The following is a 5,286-nucleotide window of genomic DNA, read 5'->3' as shown; positions in this document are numbered from 1 at the left end:
GCAATAGAAATATTATTTGAAGAACAACTTGTGTAGGCCCAATTTCCAGAGAAAGAACTGACAAATAGAAATAAGACAATTAATTAATAAGTCAATATACATATGTCATTTTGTCAAATGATGCCTTCTCTGATGGGGGGTGGAGGGAGGGAGGGAGTTAACTGGGTATTTGAATGTAACAAATTTAAGTTTAAAAAATGATAAAGGGAAAGGAAGGAACCCCGGGCAAAAAAATGTTCTATACATTGTTAGGGTCACTGTGTCCATTGTTTTCATCACCAGTGATCCCTATTGCAAAATCGAATGATCTTCCCAGTTCTCATCCTTGACCTCTAGTACACTAGGTGTTAGCCACTGCCTCTTTCTGGGTTTTTGGTGCACCATTCTGGCATGTTTCCATTCTCATATTCCACCCCTATGTCTGGGCATCTCTCCAATGTTCTGTCTTACACCCTTTCCTCTCCCTACACTGAGACGTCACCAGGTCCGTTGAATCCAACTGTCATCTCTATGCAGCTAATGCAGGAATACATGTATCCAGCCTTCATCATCACCCTGAATTGGTCAACATCTCCAGCTATCTACCTGACATAGCCTCTGAGTGTCCCATAGGCATCTCAATTCCACATGAACAAGAACTCATTGCCTTTCCCTTAAACCCACCCCCTTATAACTTTTTTTTATTTTTTATCATGGATATAATTCTTCCAATGACCCAGGTTCAAACCAGATAGACATTCATTAACTGACCTGAACTTTGACTCTCACTCACCTCCCATAACCAATCAATTATCGGGTCTTGTCAACTCCTTCTTGCTATCACTCTTATGCATCCCCTTCTCTCTATTCACCTGATGACCATCTAGTCCAGGCCTTCATCACTGTGGACTGGTGCAATATCTTTCTAACAGGTCTCCCTTCAGGTAGTGTCTCCTCTTCCTAATCAATACATCTTCCACAAAGATGCTGAAGATATTCCTAAAGTACAGGCTTGATTATATCACTACTGCTCAAGAAGCTTCATTGACTCCTATTGCCTTTAGGCTAAAATACAACTCCTCTACTTGACAATGTGGCTTCAGCCCATCTTTCTAGACTTGTTTTTAAATAATTTACTACACATTACTCCCTCTCACCCTTGATGCTCCAGGCAAACTGCCTGGCTTTTCTGCTCTTCATATATGACACAGATATTCCTTCTTACATTTTGGTGCCCTCTTAGTGGAATATTCTCCACACACCACCACAAACCCCTTACCTCTGTCTTAGAACAGCCATAGCTCCCTTCAAGGCTCAGCTCAGGTGCCACCTCCAGTGAAAGGTCTTCAGTGTTGTGCATTTCTGTCAACTACTCTCAGGTGTTCTATTTAAGGAAGGGACCTAGGGCAGCTACCTCATCATTTTCCATCAGGCTGCCCTCCTAGACTTCATCACTCTCCCCAGAAACTCATCTTTCAAGGTAACATCCATTATTAAGTTTAAAAGTCCTCAGTACCACCTGCCCCTGGGGCCCCTCTTTCCTTCTGACTGCAACAGAGACCTCCTAAGTCTCAGACTCTCCATTTAAGGAGGGAGCTTTGTATCCTCAGCACTTATCATAATGCCAGGCACATAATAAAGGCTTATTGAATGTTTATGGACTGAAGCATGCCCCCATTTATTTTCCCCATCACTTTTTTGTGTGCATATTTTGTATTTGCTTTTCTGTAAACATGTATCCCCACCCCCAGTTCATTTCTTTTACTTGTATCCCTAGAATCTATCAGTGCTTAGAACGTAGTAAACACTTAATAATTCCTTGTTTTTTGACTCTCTTATTTTATATGTGAAAAAACTGAGGCTCCAGTTAAATGGCTTTCCCATGATTAGTGATAGAGTAAACCAAGTTCTTCCAGCTTCTAGGCCAGTGTTCATCTTTGAGAAAAATCTCATTGATACTTGAAATCAGGAACTTTAGGCACAAAAATTTTTGACAAATAATCATGGCAGCAAAACTGCCATTCTAATTTTTTAGGCACATTATGAATTAATTCCTGTCATCAACAAACTCTAAGATGTCTGACGCTTTTTTGGTTAGGTAATTTATGAGATAATGAACACATGTAAAGGACTTGGAAATATGCCTTTGTGCCAACATCACGATTAATCTAGACATTAAAGATCAGTCATGGCAATTAAAAGAGAAAAGGAACTATTCAACTGGCCACCCTCCTCCCCTGCTCCAGCCCCGACTGAGAAAAGGGCTGATGCAGGCAAAACTGGCCTTAACTAAACATGTAACAAGCACTGACCATGCAGGCAGCTACCCTCTGAAGATGATTTTGGAAAGGCCAAAGTTCCCCTTGTAACAAAATCTAAATTTTTATCTGGGAGGAATGAAAGCAAGACACGTTGAGTGCCCACTTTGGACTGGGTGCCAGAGATCTCAAGGATGAAAAATCTTTGCCTTCAGGGAGCTAGTACCATCTTATAACATGGAATGTTTTAATTATTTAATATGAGGAATCATCATTGAAGAAGGAAGATATATCTAGTTAGAAAAGGATGTCAAAATGGAGGTGACATTTAACTAGAGCCTTAAGAGATGAGTACATGTTGGAAGGTGAGCATTCCAAGATGGTGAGCATTCCAAATATAGGAAAGAGCATGAGCATGAGCACAAAGACATTTTGGCCACACAGCATGCAGTCTGGAATGATTAAAATTTAGGGTCCAAGGTAAAAGGTGGGGGAAACAGGTGAAGAATAGATAACACTTCAGGGATAAGCCCAGGGCATCAACAGTCTTGAATGATGAGTGAAACTAAAACATGAACTTCCACATGTTAATTAAGGAGAGCATGAGCATGTAGCAATCACATTGAGTTTCCATAGATAGCATATATAAGAATAAACCTTCAAAATGTGCTTCCACATGTAGAGGAGGTAGGAGCTTGAATCTGTTTTTGTTTTCTTTTGTTCTGTTTTGCCTTTTTTGTATACCCAATGCTTAGGGCAATTTCTGGCATATAATAAGCCCTTGATAAATGTTTTTCAACTGTTCCAATGGCATTTATATGTAATAATGAATTCCTAGAAATAAGTAAATATGAGTGCACACATACACATATATGTGTGTATTTTTGCTAGTGTAGAAATTATGATGATTTATGTCTTCTCTCTCTTGTAGATTCAGGGATTTCTTCCACACACAACTCAGTTCCCTTAAATGGGAATAATGCTTCCTGTCTCTCTAGGGGCCAAATCTCTGCCTGTCTCTTTGTCTTTGTCTCTCTTCTTATCCCTCTCCCTTTCTCTTTCTTTCCCTCTCTTCCTCTTCCTCCCTTTCTCTGTCTGTCTATCTGTTGGTCTGTCTGTTTCTCTCTTCCTCTCAGTATTGCCTTATACCAGAAAATAAAACATATTACCTTTGAATGGATGTCAGTGGCCACTTTTTTATGTCATATAAATGAATAAGTATATAAGTAAATAAGAGAGATAATGCTATTCTGGAAATGTGAACAATAGCAATGAGTCAAGAGAAAAGAAATGCTTATAAAGATAGGTAAAGAGGACATAAAACTATTTCCATTTTCTGATAACATAATTTACTGGGAAAGTCTGTGAACCTTAAAAATTCTTAGACCCTACTTCATAAGGTTGGATTGTGAACCTTAAAAATTCCTCATTGCGACCATTCCCCATTTGGGCAGTGAAAGTAACTTAGATCAGGAATGTGAGAACTCTACTTAGATCAGAAATGGGAGGACCTCTACTCCAGTACTTAAGCCTGCTTTAGGGGGAAAAACTCCTTGCTGAACAATGAAAAGTACTTAAACCCATACTTAAGCCATGCCTATTTTAGGACTAATACAAAAAGGGTGCTAAGTACCTATAAAGGTCAAGCAACTTGTGAGCTTACAAGGAGCAAAGAGGTGAAAACTTACTCAGAGATTCTAGTCTACTCAGGTGTGAACTAAGAATGGTCTGTCCTTTGAAAAACATGATTGGTAGATGGGAGAACTTAGGGGAGGTGACATAGGAGAAAATTCCCTATATAAGGACAGAACCAGTCTCTTGAGAAAACAGTCTCTAAAGAGGCTGTTGGGAGAGAGCTCTGGAAACAGGCTCTTGGGAGAGTCTCTGGCTGGAACTCCCTCTAAGGAGACTCTGTCTCTCCCGGGTCTCTCTCGGGACAGTCAGCTGGGAAGTCTGAATTGCAGCTGGTACCTCTGATCACTAGAATCCTTGCTTGGACAGATCTTGTGGTGAGTGATTAAAGATTGACTGATCTCTCTCTTAAGACTCAGGTCTAGGCCATGTTGACTAAGGCCCTTCATACTTATTCCTCTTTTATTCTCTCTCTCCTTCTTTAATTCCTCATTGTATTAATTAATTAAAATCTCTATAAAACCCAATTGACTTGGGTATAATTCATAATTGGGAATATTTCCCTGGCGACCACTTTTTTTTTTAATATAAAAAAACATATTTCTGCGGTCACAATTCACTCATCCACTCTTTAACTACTACAATTTAAGTCTTCCACTATTTTAATCACTACAGTTTATGTCCTCAACTATTTTAATTCTTACAGTTTATGACAACCAACCATTTTAACTCTTACAAGTCCTAGGGAATTAGCAAAAATCACTAATTGAGACAATAGCTTCAGCAAAGTTTTAGGCTACAAAATAAATCCTTGAAGGTCAACTACATTCTATATGTTAATACAAATTTCATGAAGCAATGGTAGAGGAAATCTATTCCAAATAAATACAAGATGCATAAGGTATCTGGGGATCAATCTACTACTAAACACTGAAAAGATGTGCATAAAATCAATTCCAAAGTGCTCCTTTAACTAAAAAAAAAAAACCCAACAATTTACAGTGTTCATGGCAGGGCTGTGCCATTAAAATAAAAATTACAATCTTATTAAAGTTAGCTATACTTTGAATACTCAGTCACTCACATTATCAAAAGAATGCCTTATAGAATTTAATAAAGTAACAATTGACTTGAGAAAAGAGAAGATTTATGATACCAAGGCAAATTATAGAAAAGAAACAGCATATTAAGAATCCAAATTGTATTATAAAATAGCAGTCATCAAAAATAGATGTGGAATGTAAGCTTATACACAAGCTAATTTTGACCTCCCCTTTCACGTATTCTACAATCTGGTGGTGACACAGGCCTCCTTGACATTCCTCAAACAAGAAATTCCATCTCCCAACTCTGCATTTTCAATTGCTCTCCCCCATGCTTGGAATGTTCTCCCTCCTTGATGCCATCTCCTGGCTTC

This window comes from Monodelphis domestica, chromosome 1 (genome assembly GCF_027887165.1).
Source record: "Monodelphis domestica isolate mMonDom1 chromosome 1, mMonDom1.pri, whole genome shotgun sequence".
NCBI lineage: Eukaryota > Metazoa > Chordata > Mammalia > Didelphimorphia > Didelphidae > Monodelphis > Monodelphis domestica.
The sequence above is the reverse complement of the archived record's forward strand: the minus strand, read 5'-3'. Positions refer to the sequence as shown.